Genomic DNA, 22,188 nt, shown 5'->3' with positions numbered 1-22,188 from the left:
AGAGGCACATGGAGGCATCACTTCCTCCAGGCACATCATCCAGGCTGCTTCAGTTCCCCATTCTGGTTTTGCTGGTGTTAGAGACCAGTCATTCCGGGAGAGGTGCTCTCTGCTCCAGTCTTCTTTCTTGCCAGACTCCAAATGGTAACAAAGGAGTCCCCAAACCACTTTGAGGACAGAAAAATCCATGAAGGAGATCCCTTTGTTTCTTTTTCCTCTTTTACATTTTTCTCCACATTTCTGCTGCATCCTCAAGTTTGTGCAGTGCTTCCTCCACTTTTGCTGTTTTGGGAGTGGTGTGAGTCCATGTACATTTAACTAATACTTTGGATTTTGTTCTCCTGTGAAACAGAAGCAGGAGTGAGGATGTGCTGATTTGTAAAAGTTTGTTACTTAGTAAAACCTAAGTACAGTTTTATGCTTATTGTTTTCAGAGAGACTTTGATATTTGGAGCAGGGAGCTCCCTCAGGGTAGATGTTTGTTATGTGACTTTTTATCTGGGTTGTGAAATTCTGTTCAGATTTCACTGGTAATCAAAACTTTAAAAAGACACCCATATTTTTCTTAGTTTGCCTTCTTTCTACTTTGTCTTAATGCAGTTTACCTTGAAAAACACAAACTTTTAGATTGCTGCTGAGACATTGTATTTCAGAGACATGTGGTAAGTTTTAGGGTTTCCTAATATTCTAAAATCTATCTTAGATAAGGGTGGGATTTAATTACTTTGACTCAAAGATGACAGTTTGATCTTCTACTTACTGTGTGCATCTGGGATGGATTCAAATACATTTACTGTATATCTTTCAAAAGGGATTTTTCCTCCTGTGCAGATCATAGAGTCATAGAATGGCTTGGGTTCGAAGGGACCTTAAACATGCAACACACTAGATCAGGTTGCTCAGGGCCTCATCTGACCTGGTCTTGAACACCTCCAGTCACTGGACATCCACAACCTCTCTGAGCAACCTGTTCCAGTGCCTCAACACCCTCTGAGTGAAGAATGTCCTAATCTAAATCTCCCCTCTTTTAGTGTAAAACCATTGTCCTGTCATTATCTGATTGAACAAAGAGAAACTTTTTTATAGGTTACCTGTAAGCACTGAAAGGCAGCAATAAGGTCACCTCAGAACCTTCTCTTCTTCAGGCTGAACAGCCCCAGCTCTCTCAGTGTTTCTTCATAGGAGAGGTGCTCCAGCCCCTTAATCATCTTTGTGGACCTCCTCTGGGCCCATTCTAACAGCTCAATATCCCTGTGCTGGGTTTCCCAGACCTGGATGCAAGACTCCAGGTGGGGCCTCACAAGGGCAGAGTGGAAGAGGACAATTACCTCCCTCCCCTGCTGGCCACTCCTCTGTTGATGCAGCCTAGGATGCAGTTGGCCTTCTGGGCTGCAAGCGTGCATTGCTGGTTCATGTCAAGCTTTTCATCCACAAGAAGAATTCCCAAATCCTCTGCACAGCTGTTCTCAATGAGTTCTTCTCCCAGTCTGCACTCATGTCTGGGATTGCCCTGGCCCAGGTGTAGCACCTTTTACTTGGGCTTGCTGAACTTCTCTGGGTCCACTTTTCAAGCTTGTCCAGGTCCATTTGGATGGCATCCCTTCCCTCTACTGTATCAACTGCATATCTCAGCTTGGTGTTATCTGCAAACTTGCTGAGGGTGCACTCAATCCCACTATGTCATTGATAAAGATAGCAAACAGTACAACTCCTAGGACAGACCCCTGAGGTATGCCACCCATCACCGGCCTCCACTTGGACGTGGAACCATTGACCACCATGCTTTGGTGGTCAAGCCAATTCCTTATCCACTGAATGTTCCACCCATCAAATCTACCTCTCTCAAATATGGAAACCAGGATGTCATGTGGGACCGTTCTGTATAGTACTGGAGGATAGGATGGGGAAGCAACATTTCTGGCTTTTCCTCATCTTTGCTTCACTCATGGGATGGGGAACTAACTTTATGCAGTGTGCTTGACTATTTTGATTTAATTGAACAGTTCTCTAATATTTAAAAAATAAATAAATCTCCCCTAGACTACATGAGATGAGGCCTTGCAGAGAGTTCTAGATAGATTGTAGTATGGGGGCAATCAGCAATGGCATGAAATTCAACAGAGCAAATGCCAGGTGCTGCACCTGGGACAAAGAAATGCTCGACACAGGTACACACAGGGAGATGAGTGGCTGGAGAGCAGCTCTGCAGAAAGGGACCTGGGAGTGCTAGCTGACAGCAAGCTCAGCTTGAGATAGCGATGTGTCCTGGCAGCCAAGAGGGCAAACTGCATGTTGGGGTGCATCAAACCCTGCATAGCCAGGTGCTCAAAAGAGGGGATTCTCCCACTATGTTTAGCTTTGGTGCAGCCTCAGCTCAAATATTGTTTTGGTCTCCACAATAAAAAATAAATAAATAATTATTAATAAAAAGATATCAAGATATTAAAAAATATGACTGAATATAGGTATAAGAAGACACATTCGGGGTGACGTGAAAGTATGTCAACTGTGCAGTGCTGAATGGATTAAACTATGTGAGTTGGCACTACCAGCACCTGAGTTGCTATTATGAAATGTTTTACTTCATGGTGACTTCTTGACTAACAAACAAAGATGAAACATTGAAAAGCAGAGGCCTCTTCAGCCACCAGTGGGATCTCAAGTTTCTGTTCTCATGTGCCTTCTGGGGAAACCTTGTTATTCATAAACAAACAAACAAACAAACAAACAAAAAAGCAGTGAAATGTGTCTGACTTTCCTTGAAGTTTATTCGATCATCATAGTTTTTACCAGAATCCATCCAAACATTTTGAACAATGACACATTAAAATTTGTAGTTATGAAAATTCGGAATTCGGCTTGTTTTGAGAACTCTGACACTATTTTGCTTAGCAGATCTATTTGATATCATCTATAACATCAAAGCCTGGGCTTGATGTTATAGTTTCCAGTAAAGATTTTTTTTTTTGCCCTTTTTATCCCATGATAAATACCAGAGGAGTTTCAGAGAAATAACAAACCATAAAAAGAAACAACAACAACAACAACAACTGATAAGAATATATTTTTATTGTTTTAGCAGCCTGTTCTCTTTTGCCTTTCCAATGAGACAAAAAAAGCATGCATTTTGTTTCAGTGCTGGTAAACCTTCAGCTTTATTTGTAAACACCAGTAGTTCACCTTTAGCTTTATATTTATCTGAGCAAGAATATAAACATTGCTAACATTGAACAAGGAAACAAATCTTTTTTATAATTAAGTGAATATTGCATATAACAAATACTCCCTAGTTTCAGGCAGGGGGTTATTATTTTGTATCATTATGTTCATATTATGATCAGAAATAGCATAGCTGAGAGAGGGAAGTGGCTCTGCGATGGTTATGCTAATTTGACTATTTCTCATTTATGACTTCTGTGAGGCAAAGATAACTAAAGAACCCATTAGTTCTTGTTCCACAGTTATTAAATAGTTGTGGAATGCACATCACCCTCAGATGGGGAAAACAAGTTTTAGCCTAATTCCCTAGTTATTTGACTATAAAGAAGATGTGAGCACTATGTGACTCTGAAAATCAACTATCAATGTCATGACAAAAGTTAGTAAGTAAATGAGTGACAAAACTCTCAGCTGAATTCAGAGCTTTTCACATCCAGATATATGTCAACTTTTTCTAAACAATTTTCAAAGCCACATATTTTCACCCAGATGGTCCAGATCTCTTATTTTCCTGCCATATTGCATTGCAGTTACTCTTGGGTAAGTACTCCCAAGATAAATCACCGTACGTTACTGAGTTTACAACTTTGCTATAAAAATGTGTTCTAAACAAGCATGGACTGGGGGAGGATTCATACAAGTTTTCAGTGTGGGAAGAAAAAGGTGTTTTAACACTGCTTATATTGTATGGAAATAACTACAGATTATGTGACAATGAATGACACCATGAAGTTTTATTGTTGTAACTTTGGAAAGACCATTACACAAGAGTAGGCTATACTCATTTTCTGAACAAGAAGTTGTAAAAAATAGCTACTTTTACTATACAGTATTTTGTTTATACCACAAACTATTAAAAAAAAAAAAAAACATTTTAACTTTTCTTTTTGTCTTTCTCTAACTTTTCTGTCTTCTTGGAAGTACAGACTCAAATTAAATGAGAACAAATATGTCACCATCATAGATGAAACCTAATCCAACACTTGAAGATTCATCTCTCATCTGCCTCATCTGCCTCAGTTTCGCCTATGGCTTGCCAATAGTACTAGAAGGTAAGAAACTTTGCCAAATTTTGTTATTTATCTTCAGAGGACCCTCAGAAACTATTGATTTCTCTACTGATCTTACAGAGCACTCAAAACAAAAAACAAAACAAAACAAAAAAAAAACACAGATGCATCAGATTAGATGAATGCCATGTTAAAAATCTCTTTTGTCTTCAGTGTTAAATTTTTGGTTTTGTGACTTGTTTAGAAATCCAAAATGTAAGATGAAATCAGTGCTCATACTCTTCAGTGGCTTACTTATGTGATTAAGCCTGACATTTCAAGAAAACAGAAGTAATGTGTGTTTTCACAGGCTATTCCAGAAGAACAGACATTTGGAAAATCCTGCCCAGTACTGTGAAATAGTCAAGATTTTAGTTGAACTTTTATTTATGTTTCTATGCGATCCTATGATTCTATATCTGTCCTTTTTTTTTTTTGTATATGATTTCTATGTTGTATGTGAAGTGAAAGTATTAAGTAATACTTATTATTTCTAAAGTAATAGCACCTAACATCAAATTAGTAACTGTTTATTATTACAAGAAGTATTGCCAAACCAAATATCCTAAAGGCAATTTCCACTCTGGAGAAAAACTCACTGTCTTGGATGTAGGTTTTTATGTCTTTTTCAATTTACAAAGGTTTTTTGTTTTGTATTGTTTTTGTTTGTTTGTTTTTCTCATATAGTAACTACATTAATGCTGAGTAGTTTTGTTGTCAGTGCAGTTAGACCAGAAATCTAATTTGGCTTTATTTTGTACATGAATTTGAGAAAACTACCCATATGTGATAATTAATGAAATCATATTTCATGACTTGAGAAATTAAGAGCTGGGGAAGCCTTTTCTTGGACTACTTTGTTTTCACACTAATTTTTGGCTTTTCCAGTCTTAAAACATCTTCTTGTTTTGTTGCAATAGTGAAACAGCTGCATTTAAGCATATGTTTATTCATCGACCCATACACAGTTCTCTGCTGTGAATGTAATAGAAAACAATACAAAAAGAGTAACATCATTAAAATGTTTATTAAAATAATTATTGAATAATTATTGAAGTAATGATTTTCATCATGCTCACATCTGAAGTTAGAAACAAACTAGTTTACATATTGATACTGGACATTTACTCAGTTTAGGTGATCTACTACATTTACTCTATTTAGTAATTACTTTCCATATCTGCAGTAGTTTATGGCTCCTTACGAAGCATACAGTGAGAAGGAAAACACATGAACTATTCTGGTTTAATACGTTTAGATCAAATAACTGTCATCTGATTAAAGAACAAGGACTGCTTGGAACTATGAAAGAATATTTGTTATGGTTTTAGGACATGTGCTTTTCTGTAATCACATGATAAGACACTGATACGGAAAAAAAAAATCTGTTTCAGACATCCCTAAATCAGCTGTTCTAATCTTGTTTTTTTTTACTGTAGGAAAAAGTGTTCAGACAATCTGTAATACACTAATCCTGCTTCACCTCATGATTTCCGTGATTGTGGGGACTGTTTATGCTTCTGCAGTCTCAGGAGGAGGTTTCTTAACTGTTTTCTATTGCTTGAATTCCATTGCAGAGTTCCATTGCAGAGTTCCAATTGGAAAACAGATTCTAAAACTAATGTAGAAATAAACGATTAAAGTTTTCAAAGTGAGGAATATTTTTCCTCCAATATTGTTTACTAGTAATTAGGACACCATATTAGAATTTTCCTAAAAAACTGGTATTTAAAGAATTTGACTGGAAAGTCACATCAGCACAAAGAAGGAGCATGCTGATTTACAAAAGTGAACTGAATAAACTCAAGGTAGAAGTGAGATAAGCTGAGATAAGGATTAAATTCCAGGAGCTCACAGGAAATATTGCTGGGGAAAAAAAAATAAAAATAAATTATTTTCTTAGATGCATTACAGACAGAAAAGATGATAAAGAGGGAATTACAGGAATTAGGTGCAAAATCTCCATTGCTTATAATGGAATAGAAGGTTATCTGAAGGAATTAATGATCAGGAGAATGTGAAAGAAGTGTCATGGTGTTTTAAATTGCAACTCGATGTTTAAATATCTCTCACTGACCTCTGCTATTGTCTTCAGAAATCACAGAACCATAGATTCATAGAATTATTTAGGTTGGAAGGGACCTTTAAAAATCATCTAGTGCAACTCCCCTGACATGGACAGTGACATCTTTCACTAGACCAGGTTGCCCAAAGCCCATTCCAACCTGGTCTTGAACACCTCCAGGGATCCACAGCTTCTCTGGGCAACCCGTGCTAGTGCTTCACCACTCTCTGGGTGAAGAATTTCCTCCTAACATCTACTTGAAATCTCCCCTCTTTTACTTTAAAACCATTACCCCTTTTCCTATCACTACAGGCCCTAATAAAGTCTCTTCCCATTTTTCTTAAAAGCCTCCTTTAAGTACTGGAAGCCTGCAATAAAGTGTCCCTGGAGCCTTCTCTTCTCTAGGCATAATAATCCCAGTTCTCTCTTCTTCACAGAAGAGGTGTTCCAGCCCTCTGATCATTTTTTTAGCCCTTCTCTGGACCCACTCTAACAGGTCTGTGTGTTTCTTCTGTTGGGGGACCCAGATCTGAACATGATATACCAGGCAGGGCCTAACGAGAGCAGAGTAGAGGGAAAAATCACCTCCCTCAGCCTGCTAGCCATGCTTCTTTTGATGCAGCTCAGTATATGATTGGCTTTCTGGGCTGCAAGTATGTATTGTTAGCTCATGTCCAGTATTTCATCATTTCATCCAGCAACATGAAATCACAGAATCATGGAATGGCTGAGGTTGGAAGGGATCCTCTGGAGATAACCAAGTCCAACCCCTCTGCCAAGAAGGCTCACCTAGAGCCAGCCCTCAGGGCTGCTCTCAGTACATGTCATTAATAAAGATATTAAACAGTACCAGTCTCAATATGGACTTCTGAGGGGCAGCAGGAAATGGATGGCTACATTGGATATCATAAGGAGTAGCATACAGGCAAGATAAATGATTATTCCCCGTGTTATGACATGGTTGCTATGTAATATCCACTATTGGAGATATGCAAAACTCACCTGGAAAAGTCTCATGCAGCCTGATCTAATGACAATGTTAGCCCTGCTTTGAGCAAAGGGTGGGATCAAACAACCTTCTGAGACTCTCTCTAACCTAAATCATTCTATGGCTCTATTGCACCATCAAAAGTATTTTTATTCTTGTTTAGTAGTGATATGCAAATCAGGGCAAGACAATTATTTGAGCCCATAACTACACCGTAACACCACTTCTGATATTTCATAAAATAGTATAAAAAAATAATGTGAATATTAAATAAAGGCGATCACAAAAATGTATTTTGAAATGATGGTTAAAAAATATACATGTATATATCCTCTTTACAAATCCAGCCTGATAAAAAGCCTGAAGCATTTTCCAGAGGATTTTTTTTTTTTTTTCACTTATACATGAATCCAACTAGCAAGGTACACTTTTCCAACAAAAAGACACTGAGATAAATTATATATCAGTACGGTCTGTATGTAATATGATTTTTGGTATATGTCTCTTATTTGACTGATCAAAATAAGTGCCATTTCTCAGCTTAGAAAGGTTATTATTTAACTGAAGTTCTTGACTCTGAGACATAGCTAAATTGAATTTAATATAATTGTCAGTATTAGTAAAAAAATAATAATAATAAAAGTTGTTAAATATGTGCTTACATCTCCAAAGCTACAGTCAGTATAGCTTTTTGAATATTCTTATTGCTTTGAGTAGATGTGTAGCAATAGTAGTTACAATATAATCTTTATCACTGGAACTATTCAAAGGGTTTTCCTTTAAAATCCAGTAAAACAAAACAAAAACAGGACAGCATTCTGTGTTGCCATGGAGACATTAATGTCCACTGCAAAATATGTTACGTTGAAAGTCATTTACAATTCAATTTTAAACAATTGTTCCAAAATATCATGTTATTTGCATAGGGAGGCAACGACCCTGCTGTTCCGAAATTTAGTATTTATAAAAAGAGATATATAAATATTGGCTGGACCACTAGCCAGAGACTAAATTGGAACTCTTTCACATTTTCTTCCTTTGAGTAATAGGAAATGACTAAGCTTGGAGTGCTGAAAATCTCCTTATTGTTGGAAACTCCTCTATTGTTTTGAACTGGAGACTCATAAGGAAAACAAGTTATGCAGAAGGGAAATCCACAGGACTGGATTACTAAAAGGGTTCCCCAGCCTGTTCAGGGAAGTACAGGAACTCACATCAGACTGATGAGATCTTTTCTAAACTGTTCAGCCACAGGCTGAGCCTTTAGGTCTGCCCTTTCTGAAGAAAATAGATCTTGTGCCACAGCTAATGTTAGGCTCTGGAGCCCTCAGACATACACCAAGGTGTGCAGTACTCTCTGTCTACCAGGCTAATGGAACATTGCAATTATTCCTAACATTGGTTTGCAGGATATCCCTCACCAACCTCCAGCTAAGACCATAGGCAGATGTTTTGAATGACTCTTCTAAAAAGAAAAAAGATTTGCATTCTTAGAAATTTCTGTGATAATCCAGGTGCTTGAAACAGTTGAATAGTTACAGAAATGCACTCAGTGTCCTTGAGAACTACACCCATGGGGTGAATCCTGGAGAGAAATGCCTTTACATAGTTGTAAAAGGGAAGCTGAAAAAGGGAGCTGGGGGTCTCACTTTTTTTTTTTTTTTTTTTTCTTGTGCGTTAACCTTGCCAAGGGAGGTCCAGCAACAACTTAATTTTTAATGTAAAAAGTGTCCAGTTTGATTTTGAATCCAAAATTCATATGAAGCAGGTCTCTTGAATAACTTCACCAAAGTCAACAGCTCATCCAGCCTTCAATTCCAATATTCCCACTGGTTGTACCTGACTAGCACAAAAACTTTATTGAAGTTTCTGGAAGTGACTTTCAGTCCTTTTAAATGTCAGCATATAAAAGGAAGATAAATCATTAATACATATTGTCGTCTTTTTATGACAACATTCAGCTTCCTTGTTCACATAGCTCACAGGACTACAGATTCTGCCCAGGCAGCACAACACAGGTCTTTTCTGCTATAACAGACATCGTCGTCGTTCCATCTAGAAACCTTTATTCAGTAAATTATTTATAAGTATGGTAGATTAAAGAGGAAAAAAGCAAGGACATTGACATAGTGCCTGTGTGATGCAAGGCACAGAAACAGATTTCCATGGAGCAGTTCTGTGTTTTCATGGTAAACAGCTTTTGAGACTCAGCAAACATTGCCTTGGATTGCCTCAGGGAGCCAACACATCTGCACATGCTCTGATGGTGTTAGGTGACTGTTAGGGCTTTTAAATATTACATGAATGAACTTCAGAGTGGCCTGAAGGTCCTTGAGAAGTGTGGACTAAGCTGAATTTTGCCACCTTGGACATGAGGAACTGTATCCTTGCCCAGCTCATTAAGAAAATGGGACATTGAGGAGGAGGTGATAGAGTTGGGATGGAGAGTCAGAGGGGAAATTGACATCAGTGGGGAGGAAAGGAACAGGAAAGCCTGAAAAGTGTGTACAGACTGACACCAGGACAAGAAAACATGACCTGTGTTCAGATCTGCTCTGTCCTCCCTCCTGTCCTAGCAACAAACTTCTTCGTTGTATACCAATAGCAGGGGATGTCCTGGTTTTCCAGCTCTCTGCTGCAGGCAATGGTGCCAGCACAGTCATGATCATTTGACTTCTCCTTTTCCCTGTTTTCCCCCCTTGGCTTCCTCATATCTTGCTCCTTGAGGCTTTTCTATGACAGCATTCACTGCCCTTGTTCAGGTACCTCACAGGACCATAGATTCTGCCCAAGCATTACAATGCTGTTATATTAAACATCACCATTGTTTCATTCAGAAGCCTTTATTCAGTAAATGACTTATAAGTATGGCAGATTAAACAGGAAAAAAAAAAAAAAAAAAAAAAGTGGCTTGCTTTACACATGCCTGCTTCTGATTTTGATGAACGTTAAGGAATAACAACATGTATGAGTAATAATTTTTCAGCTTTTCTGACCCCTTGCTGAAATTTTTCCCCCAAAACTCTGCCAGCACTTCCAAGTGTCAGCACTTGGTTCAGAAGTAAATAATCTTTACCCTAACTTTAGGGAATTTGTAATCACAAATACTTTTTCTAGAATTTTGAATCTTGAATTGTTTTTCTGTGTCCAGTTTAGTTTTTCTCCTAAGAGCTGGATTTGCTATCTGATGTGCTGCCAGGTGTCTTTTATGACTCAGCACTCTGGCCTTGTAAATCCCTGTCATCCCTGACACAGTGACAGAGACAAAACATTAACGTGTTGGACAATTACATTGTAAAAACTGAAGTGAACCCAGAAGAAGCCTTTAATCTTTAAGCCAGGGGCTAAATAGGTAGCATGATAGATCTGAAAATGTATATCTGGACTGTGCAGTGACTTTGAGACTTGATGGCAACTTAAGGTTGTAGAGTGAATAACTGATTGAAACCTCAAATGAGAAGAAGGAAAAGCAAACAACAGCAATAAAAACAAAATGACTACAGACATCTATTTTAGACAGGAAAAATGCCACCTGCAAATGGCAGTTCACATGAGAGCACCACAGCAGATTATATATGATTTATATATGATTCTCCATGTGGATATGTTGGTGGAAGACAGGTGTAGCACAAGGGAGGTCAAAACTCCTGAGAAATCAGGTTCAGGCTGAGGCTGTCTCTCTACTATGTGAGAGCAGAAGGTATCATATGTGGCTGCTGAAATCCCTGACTCACTTGGGTAACATCAAATGCTTCTAATTAACTCAACATGCCTAGTGCCTGGAATAGTGGTGTAGGCGTTCAGACAACATGTTCCTCTTAAGAAATATACAGTGAGACAGAGCCTTACACAGCCCTGCTTAACATATCTTGTACTTACTAGCTTGTGGGCCTTCAAGGAGATGGGAGTGCTGTAGCTCTAATGGGGGACACAAATTAAGGAATCCAGAAACCAACGAAATATCTGAGACTTTAAGCCTGAAATCAATCCAAGTTTAGTGTACTTTTCTATCCAACCAGGGCTGTGTGACACTGCTTGGAAGGAATATGGAACAGTAACGACAGTCCAGCCAGATCCCATAGGATCAAATGTATCATGAGGTTTTCAAAGGCACTGGCTGGGTAACCTTAAAGATGTCTACGTATGGCTAAGTCCAGGCAGAGCCTCCAAGGCCAAACTCAGGACTGTACCCACAAACACTGCAGAAGCATCCCGTATTCTTTCTTGGGAGCAGAGCAGAGCTCACCATGCCCAGGTTCCACCTGCAAGGTGAAATGGGCTGCCACTGCTGCTTGCTCAGGGAAGTGTGGGTTACGCTTGTAATCACGCTCATTCTCAATGATCTTCTCTGTACTGAAGCACTGAAGCACTTACAAAAAAGAGGAAAGCTGTGGGCTACTGACCTATATTGGCATAAAGCCTCAAATTAATCCTCCTCTCCTGCTCTTTTCCTTCTTCAGTGATGACTGAAAATAAGAGAGACCAGTGATTAGATTATTTTACTAATCTTTATCCTATTTATTAAATCATGACATTTTATCCCCCATTGAATTGCATAACTATACTACTGAGAAGTGTAATGGGTTTCATTTTTCGTTCAAAAAACTGAATAAAAGGTACTTTTATGACACATATGAGAGGAAATTAGACAATGATATTTTTGTGCTCAAAAATGAGATGTGTTTTTATCTTGCCATGCTTAATATTCATGCTAATTCACAATGCACTTTTTTTTTTTTTTTCTTGTTATCAGAGAAGGATATTCTTTAGGTGTAAATTTGATCTACCGTCTGTTAATTCAGAATTACATGAATATGACTTTTGGCCCATTTCTCTTTTTTATTTTCTTACATGCTACCATGCAGTACAAGACAATACCAGTATAATGTTTTTCCTGTTTCTTTTTCCCTTCTTTTTCTAAACTCACAGAAAATCCCGTTTTGATGCAGGCAGATAACATCAAGTTATTATTCCATTCTCCTCTATCACAGATGGATCTGAAATTCTTTTTACTCAAAATACTTCCAGCTTGCTTTATACTCTATTGCATAATGTTTTATTCTTCTGGGCTTTTAATCATTCAAAATCAAATGAGATAGCCATTGCATTCAGCTATTGCTGAAATAAAGCATGTTGTAATTCCCCTCCCCCTTATCATATTAGGCATGGTCAAAACTACCCAAAGGTCTTTCTAAATTTGGTTTAGACATATGTTTATATATTTAAATCACAAAACACTCTCAGAACTCTATTATTGTTATTATTGTTATTGTTATTATTGTTATTTTTATTATTATTGTAATAAACTGAAAATCCTGTGAGTTTTCCTTTAATCAGCAACAGGTAGATGAAGTATTTCCACATGATTTTAGGGAACTATATACATAAAAGTTTCTATATGTGCAAGCTCACTTGAAAACATAGGGAGATGTACTGCTAATCATCTGGTCTGATAGTACCTGCCAGATAAATCTTCCTTCTTCTACAGGATCAGTATCTAACAGCCACCTTAGCCACAACTGAGGAGATAATTATTTTCTTCATTACTGTTTTCTGGGTTGATGTTGTATAGTTTTATAGTCTCCCTCACTGCAGATTTTAGCAGCATCTCAGAAGAAGGAGCTTGCCCAAAAAACATGGACGCCGCTCTTACAAAATGAAACACTTCCCATAATAGATGTTTTAGTAGCAGTAAATACAATTTGTGGGTTAAACTGGGAGACAATTAAATGCACGCGTTGCAGACTTGTTGACATATGCTGCTTTTAGTATGCTTATGATGTCTCAACAGAATACCAATAAAAAGAAGGGCTCTTTGTTGTTGTTGATCATTTTTTTCTGTGTGCTAACAACTTTCCATGAATCTGCCTTGAAACTGAAGAATAACAGATGTAGGTATCCCAAAAGGTGCACAATAAAATGTTTTCATCTGCTGAAGAAATTACATTTAAGAATTAAATCTGCAATGCATCTGTAGTATATAACAGTGGTACATGTAATGTGAGATTGCTCTCCAGGCATGACCTGTCTTCTGGAGATGAGATCACAACTGCTATTTGTAAGAGACAAAATAAAATAAATAAATAAATAAATAAATAGAAGTGGAGATAGGATTGCAAAAAGCTTTGGAAAAAAAGTTTATCCAGCACTCTCTCTTTGGTAGCACTCTCTCTTTGGTGTGATTGTTGGACCTCTGATTTTCCAACACATGACTTGGACCTAGGTTGTAATGGAAAACTGCCTAGTAATAAATCTGTCCTCATCTTAGGCATCACATAGCATAAAATATCAATTTTGATACTGGGACAACTGTGTAAAATGCAAAAACTATTTGAATTTTCCAGGGCTAATTCATCAGTTCTGTGTTTAACTACACATATGCACTGACTTTTCCAGTAACCCAGCACATTAACTGCATTAAGTCAAAACTGTCAGAAATAGGTAATGTTATTGTGCCCATTATCCAAAGTTCATATCAGCAAAATAATAACATATTTTATTCTACCTATATATTTTCATGAATAATTCAAAAAGTGAATGGCTGGAATAACAATAATAATAATAATAATAATAATAACAACAACAACAGCAACAACAATTATAAATGTATAGCATGGAGTAGGAGCAGTCTGATTGAAAACATAAGTAAAATTCTAATAGATAGCTTTAAAATTCTATTCTCACCAATTCTGAATATTAACTACTGTAATTAATGGCATTGTGCTCTTACTCTGGCAGATTTCTGCTTGAAGTCCACTCAACAGAATTCAAGCAAAGTAAGGATGAAATCTAGTTTCTTTGCTCAAATAGAGCTAAGTATTTTGAAAAAGAAAGTGGTTCTGCAGCAGCCTAAGAATAACAAGCAAAGTACTCCAAACTCTTTCTTAGACCTTTCCCATTGTCTAAGTGACAGCTGACAAGTAGCAGATGTTTTCTCTGTGATCAGATCCCTGTCTTTCATTGTAATGCACAGTTCCTTATGACAAATTGTAGCCACCTGACTCTTGCAGTGTTGCTGAAACGGATCCTGCACTACCAGTAAGCCTGGTTTCTATTAATATCCTGTTTTTTGTTTGTTTGTTTGTTTTTCCATTTTTTTCCTGTTTTTGCCATTTTTATTTTATTTTTTTTTAATTATTATTATTTTTATTTTGCAGTATTTTCTCCAGTATGATATGTTTCTACATACTTTTTTTTTTTTTGTAGGTCACTGACTTTTTGTAGTGGGAAAAATCACTATCATAAGACTTTGCCAGTAAATCAGGCCAACTGATTTTGTAAAGCCAAATGCTTGGAAACATGGTCAGCTGATTAAGGCATTGGGCTGTGACTCAGGAGGTCTGGATTCAGTTCCTGGCATTTTCTGCATCACCTTAGGCAAATCACTTTATTGCTTTTACCCTTGCAATTCCAATCATGAAATAGGAATCATAGTAACATTTCACTTGCCCTCCTTTATCCCCCCTGCTCACCACCATGGACAATCAGTGCATTTTACTAGCTATACAAAGCTGAGAGAATGGATTTTGTGTTCAGCATGAAGCTCCCTTCTATCAGCTGGATATATATATATATATATATATATATAAAATTTTTATATATAACATATATAAGAAATTCTATTTTACAGCTTTAAAGCCTCTCTGAGGTAGCCATTTAAATAAACAATTAGTGAAGAAAAAACAAAGCTGTCCTTCAGAAGACCAACTATATGCTTTTACGTATTTCTATCAGTACCACCCTGGTAATGAAAGACTGGCATGTTGTTAGTAGCGGCAGTAATGGAGCTGCTGCTAGCTGCTCTCACTGATAAATACCACTGCTGCCAAAGCACCTGTGCTGCCAGCCATCAGCTTGAGGAGGGAAGTGGAGGAAGGGGAATACAAACACTGGTGGAGTGTGACTCCCCTGCTCCCAGGGGTGCTCTGGTTTGGATTGGGCTCCTGTGCAGCGACATTTCCTTGTGGAGGCTGTGCATGCTTCAGCAGCCATTTGTGGGAATGCTGCTTTCCAAATTGTCAGCAGCGAGAAGCAAAGGAATCACTTTTCTACCTCTGATCTCCCAACTATTCTTAATGGGCATGTATCCAGACATTTTCATTAATGTAAGTAGCAGCTAACTAAACTGGCTAATAAGTTCTCTCTGTTTTTCACTCATTTTCAATCAACATAAGTAATCAACATGCCAGAGAATGTAAAATACTGTACAAGCCCATGAGAGGAGAAACATTTTTAATCATCATGATTGTTCATCTGTTGATAAAAAAAAAAAAAAGTGTCTTAAAATTAATATGATGATAGCTTGAGATGCTGAATCTTCAATAGCATATTGAAGGCACATTCAATACAGAGTGGGAAAGGGTGTTGTAGGATATGCTCTGAATCACAAATGTACTAATGTAAAAATTCAGGATGTTCAAGGCATGGTGGTGGACAGTTTAAGATCATATTTAGAAAGAAGAGATGAATAGGGTTAAAAATTCAAATTGAAGTGAAAACATAATAAGTGACAGGAACACATGAATTTCACTTAGCTGTGTTATTCCTCTTTATATCTAATAATATTTGGCATCTCTATCCTTTTGAGTTTATCAAGCACTTTATAAAACTGAATGAATAAATGCAAACCAGATCATAATAAGATTAATATTATAATTTGTATTTAACATATGGAACAGCTGACACACAGAAAAATTAAAACTAATATTACCAAAGGTATATGCCTTAGTCATCTGCTTTAAAAAGTTATGCTGGTGCTCAAATATATATCTACCATTTTCTGAGTAGTCAACTTTCCCAGGCCCTGGCAAAGTGAATTAATCTATTAAGTGAAATTTAATTCTCAAAAAACATAATTATCGCAAAGTAGAAAACACGTATTCACAAAATTAAGAATGGAAGCCATAATGATTCCACCATATTAAGCTATCTGGGCTAAAATTGTCTGAGTCAGTCACCATAGACGTCCTTTAAAGTTAAGGAATTTTCATTAGTACTGTCAATGTAGTCTAAAGTGTGATTCATCACATCCTAAAGTGGTTGTTTTAAACAAGCCAGATGAATTACACCTTAAAAATGTCTATTTCTCTACATTAATTATAAAGAGAGTGTGAGATGAATAGAACATCTGTAGTTGCTGCAGTCTCAGTTCTGGAGCTCAGAAAACACTCGGTGACAATGGTATGCTTTTATAACATTGTCTTAGATGTAAAGCCAGTAACAGATAAAACCTATGCACATACAGACATTTTTATTTTATAAAACTTACTCTGGTAATAAATTCCTTTTACCTATTGGCTAGTGTCAAAAGTATGTACTAAAATTTCTAGAGAAAACACATGGTTCCATGAAATATGCATATTTATGTGACCATTTATGACAGTCAATTACTGTTGACATTTTCAAAGTTATACAGCTGAGAATCTGACCTGTAGTTTATTTGGTCAATTTTCTGGTTTTAGTCAGGAAAAAAAAAAAGAAAAAGAAAAAAAAAAGGTGTCATAATCAGTGTTCGTGTTCATGGGGACACTTTCTCTCATAAGCATTGAAAACTGTTGTACATACAAAGGCCATCTAAAAATTAATTTCACAACTCTGTGGCAGAAAAAGCCTCACTAACCTAGGTTATATTTCTAATTATGATGAATTATCCTGTCAACCGAGATGATAGATATTAATAAAAATGTAACTTCGGAAGTGCTCACAAAGCAGTTCACCTGTTGTTCCAAATCTATTTGTTCTTCACACAGGGATGTCCTCTTTCTTTTTACCTATGGCACTTAATGTGCACCCAGGACTCTAAAAGGCTTAGTCTCTTAATACAGGTAAAATATGTTTCTGTAAAACAAGCATATGTCAAGTGGAATGGTAATGGGAGAAAAAAAAAATAGTAGTTTTTCATAGATTTATGAAGAAAAAATTTAAAATAAATATAGGAGTGAGATTTTTCCAAGGTTGCAAGTGAGGTTTCTGATTAAGCAGATTCACAAATCTCATTCCAGCATTGTAATTACATCACCTTCCTGCTGCTGCTTCATCCCCAAGGATATATCCTTGTCTTGTCATATCCCCTATGACAGGAATATTCAGTGTTTGACCAGAAGAGTAGATCTACTCAGAATATAACTTTTTCCCAGTGAGGCAACGTTAAAGACACAATATGAGAACAGCCTTCTTTGTGTGATGTTCAAAAGGTAAGGATGAGAAAGGACCTTCTCTACAAAGGTAAAATTTTGTTGGAATTAACCATCCATAAACTTCATCTTCATGATCTTTTGCAAGTACACTCACTTTGTCCCATTCATACCTTGCAGCATACATCTGCAAGACAGCTTTGATCTAAAGGCTGCGTAGCTAAATTATAATAAAACAATGTCAGGCTTTCATTTTGTATTCATTCTGTAGTAAAATGGTTAAATAACATCAAGATTGAAACTAGATTTAATCTAGGTAGTTCCATGGCATAAATGAAATGGTTGAGATAAATAAATAAATAAAAGCACCACAGGCATAATCAAGATTGTGTATTGAGAAAGTCAAGAAGAGACTCATGATCTGTTCAAACTGGAGTTGATTTCAAGTCCCCTTCTGTCTTTCTAGGCTTGAATCTTTTTAAATATGAACTGGACTACAAAGAGGAAGACATGAGAGATAGACTATATAGTCCACACACACTGCTTACAGTTTTTTTACAGGAAATGGGCCACTGCTGGTTTTTTTGCAAGTCAGGACAGGGAGAGACTGAATTGGGTCTCTTGTAAATTACTCACCTGTTATACAAGTATAAAAGGAAAAGTGCAATCTGTCTTGGCTGTGCAGTATGGACAAGGATGCTGATTTGAGGCCTGTGGAGGAAGTATATTTTTGTGGTATCATGATTAGACTCGTAGGACAGAGGAACAAGACAGCTTGGTGCTCTCAAGACTTCGGTATTTCTGCACATATCCAGTCTGAACAATATAGACATTTAGAAATCTGGGCTGAGAAATGTAAGATCTTAAGATATGTAGGCTCCAGTCATCAAATACATCTAATAAGTCCAGAAAATTCATCCAAAAAAAAAAAAAAATCCCATTTGGCAGCTTTGTAGTGGTTGTTGTTTTAATATATATACAAAGACTTATTATCATAAAATATTGCAAAAGAATCTGGAAGGTCCACTGATCTAATAAGCAGTCAGTCAGTGCAGTGGCAGAAAGCAAGTCGGGATACATGCATGCATATATATGTGTCTGTTGATAACACAGAATGTGCTTTATGTGTTGACATATATACTGTGGACGGTAGCAGAGCAGACTGGTGGAATCCAGGGCTGTTCCCTGTCCTTAGTAGTAAGTGTGCATGTTTGGTAGCCTAAGACAGACAGAACGATGTTGTTATGGTTCTGCTGCTGCTAACACTGCTTTTTCTAGCAAATAAATATATTATCTATTGATTTTTGTATTGCTGATTCTGGAAACTGAGCCAAGGTGGCAAAAGATGGAAGAAAAGGAAAATATTTGTTCATGATAAATCTGAAAGTATGTTTAATAATCAACACTTTATGAGTGTGAACTTAATATGAAGAAGAGAAGATTGAGACTAAGAGATTTGCAACTCTCAGACGAGTGGTATCGTTCTGATGTATTATTTACAGAGTGACTCTGAGCAATTTTATTCTTTCTTATCTCTTATGCAAGCAAGTATAGCTAAAGTAGCCATGAGCTGGTAAACAGTTAAACATATTCCTTATTGAAAACAAATGCTATAGTTTGTGGCTTTTTGGATACTTTAAAAACAGCAAATGAGAAATGAAGTAAAATAAAATAACAACAAAAACTTTTGTACTAACACCTGACAGGTCTTGGTACTGGTTAACTAATGCAGATTTTATATTGGATTCTCCAGTGAATTCAGAAGAATGAATTAATTTGAGATGGCATTATGTAACTTTAGAAATTATTAGGACATTCTTAGGAAAGTTAGAAATTTAGAAATTCTTAGGACGTTTATCTTTTTGATATACTCTTCTAGTGAAGTAGTCCAGGAATTTTTGGCACTCAAATAAAAGGTTCACCAGAGAAAAGGCCTTAAATTGTAGCATAGCATGAAGTAGTGTGTTCTCTTGGTACTAAATGATCCTGTATTCCCTATCACTGGAGGAAATATCTAATAAATGACTATGTGAAAAGGAAAAGGAAGCTTCTTCTTTTGTGTGTTCTTGAAACATGATAATCCTATTATAAAGTCATTTGCTGGATTAAGTCCAGTAGTGAGTTTCCCAGATGAAAACTTTTGAAATGAATACTACTATGATTCAGACGTGGAATCCTTAGGTGCTTTGGAAAGACTATTTATGTAGTTATTGATGAACTCTAAATTCTGATATTCCTTTGAATATCTGAATTTTACTTTTTTTTTTTTAATTTTTTTTTCCTCTGTGATGAGATAAAAAAAAAAAAAGAAAATTCCACTTATTCTAGCTAACCTTTCTGTGATTCTTGGTGAAACATCTGCGGATGATGGATAAATCACTTTAGCATCAGCCTCCCACTCCTTCCTTTTGCTCTTCACTGAAATGTATTGCAGTAATGACCCTGCACAAAGGAAAACAATGATATGAGTTTATGCTGCCAAACTTTAGCTGCATTCAACAAACATTCAACTGCAGAGATTAAATTAGTAACTTGTGTGTCTTAGGCTCCCATAAAGTTGATGAAAACAGGCATGTATCAGCAGTGGGCTATTCAGCCTCTGTGCTATCTGAATTGCCTGTCTCTCTTGGTATAGGACAGTGATAAAGATTAATTGTTACTGGTGGCAAGTTCAGTGTGAAGACCTTACCAGACACCAGTGAGAGTCAGCTATAGTGCTTCAAAAAATTCTACCACACGTCAAGATTGAGGTGTCTTGCAAGGTTCTTTCTCTGGAAGAGATGGCAAAGTGTAGTTAAAGGTATCAGAATCTTGATTTTATTTCATATTTATTTCATATTGAGGATCTAAAGTTTGTTTCCTCTCTAAAAATGAGCTTACCATTTCTCAACAACTATGGATAAAACTGGTATTATAAATATATTGGTACATTTTGTAGTAAATGAAACAGAGAAACTCAACCATTTTTAAAATGCAGATGGATAAAACAACCATTAAGTCTTTCTGGAGAGCTTATTGGCTGTTGGATTTGATTTTTTACAGTGATAAAATATTTTATACTGCAAATAGAAGAAAAAACTTAAACTATATAGTTTGAGTTTGAAATAAACTGTAAACTCTTGAGAGAAAATCCTAGGACTGCCAATGAAAGCATTTGTATGTTCAGCTGTGGTCAGTAATTAAAACTTATATAAAGATTTACAAAAAATATAGTAGGAAAAAAAAAAAGTGTTAAGAAGCTGCTGAATAAAATAATTGGAGGTTTTCAGCCAGGTTATAACTCTAGCTACCCAATCTAAGTATACATGTATAGCAAAAAAAAAAATGTTGAATCAAAATCAAGAATCAAAGATATAGAAAAAATAAATAAATAAATAAATTCAGGGAAACAGAAATTTGGGAATTGTTTAAATTTCAGCAAGGGTAAGAAACTTACAGGAAAAATTAATGAACTCCTAGACAGTAAAGCAGATGTTCCAACATAATTTGTTCCATAATACAAGAAGGGGGAATAATAATAATAATAATTAAATTAAAAAAAAAAAATGAAGTAACATATTAAGCATTGCTCAGCAGAAGCAATTCTGAATGTCCAATTAGCCTTCAAATCTAATCATTTCAAGATGTCCTTGATATACAAAATCTTAAAAAAAATCAAAAAAAAGAAAAAAAAAGAAAAAAAAGATAAACAGAACTCCCACATTTAGCATAGATGTATGTAAATTCAGAACAAATCTATGCAAGATAATATAATTCATTAACTTTTAGAGTGTAAATTGATCCGATAACTTATGAATGTATGTTTATGGAGAGACCATGGTTATTGCCCTCATTGGGTTTATTATAAGCAACCTGAGGCGAGTAAACTTCTAAAGAATACAGAATTAGAGGGGCTGCTGGCTAGATGGATATTAGAAATCTTTGCATCTTTTTTATATTTTGATTTGTTCTTCTGACCTCATGAATAGAGGTCTGCATTGGTTTGATGTTCTAAGAAGTGATAACTGGTATAGTAAGTCTTCCAATTTATAGGGTAGATATATTCAACTAGCATATGCTACTAGAGTCAGAGCCAGCAAAGGCATCTAATCACTGTGAGAAAGCTCATTCTAACTTTGCTGCCAACAATTTAGGTTAGATAACAGACGTGCATTGACTTGATAGCAGGTGGATAAAAGGGTATAAACTGTGTTTTGTGCCTTCTGTCTGTATTACTTATAGATTAGCTGATTTTAGGAATTCAAGAGAGATTGTGTCATACAAATTTAGTTTCTGTGAGAGATAAGTACTTGTGAAAGATGGCAGATTGGTAGCTTTTGATTTGAAATTCTGCAATTAGCTCTAAGACTGATAGATGTGTGAAGATGGTCACATGTCTGTCAAAGATTTATAATGTGCAGGATGCAGGTGTAACCAAAGAGCACAGAAGGTTGTTTTTCTTCCAAAACGATTTGTAGCTGTAGTGCTTGTTGTTGTTGTTGTTTGTTTCTTTCTTTCTTTGTTTCCTATTTACCAAACATTACTGCTCATGAGATAAAGCCAAAAGGTGGTTTTATGCCTTTCCTGGCTGGGGCGTTCATGTGCCAGCTATTGGTCGGGGCTAGGATAAGAGCAATTGCATTGAACAGAGGAAAAATGAGGAAATACTGTTGCTGTTAGGTCTTGCTGTTCATAGCTGTGTTTCTGTTCTGAGATTTGCTTTGAAATAAAGCTTATTGTCACACCTCTGGAAAG

General features: G+C 36.4%; 1 long non-coding RNA gene across 1 annotated transcript; it reads left to right on the top strand.

Annotated features, from left to right (window-relative positions):
* Positions 1-15,180: 15,180 nt before the first annotated feature.
* On the top strand, positions 15,181-19,496 carry LOC110351291 (uncharacterized). Its single transcript, XR_002398509.4, has 3 exons — positions 15,181-15,426; positions 17,401-17,514; positions 17,921-19,496. It is a non-coding gene; the product is annotated as an uncharacterized lncRNA (long non-coding RNA).
* The last annotated feature ends 2,692 nt before the right edge of the window (positions 19,497-22,188 follow it).

The sequence above is a fragment of the Anas platyrhynchos genome, chromosome 2, assembly GCF_047663525.1.
Source record: "Anas platyrhynchos isolate ZD024472 breed Pekin duck chromosome 2, IASCAAS_PekinDuck_T2T, whole genome shotgun sequence".
Classification (NCBI taxonomy): Eukaryota; Metazoa; Chordata; class Aves; order Anseriformes; family Anatidae; genus Anas; species Anas platyrhynchos.
The sequence above is the reverse complement of the archived record's forward strand: the minus strand, read 5'-3'. Positions and strand labels throughout refer to the sequence as shown.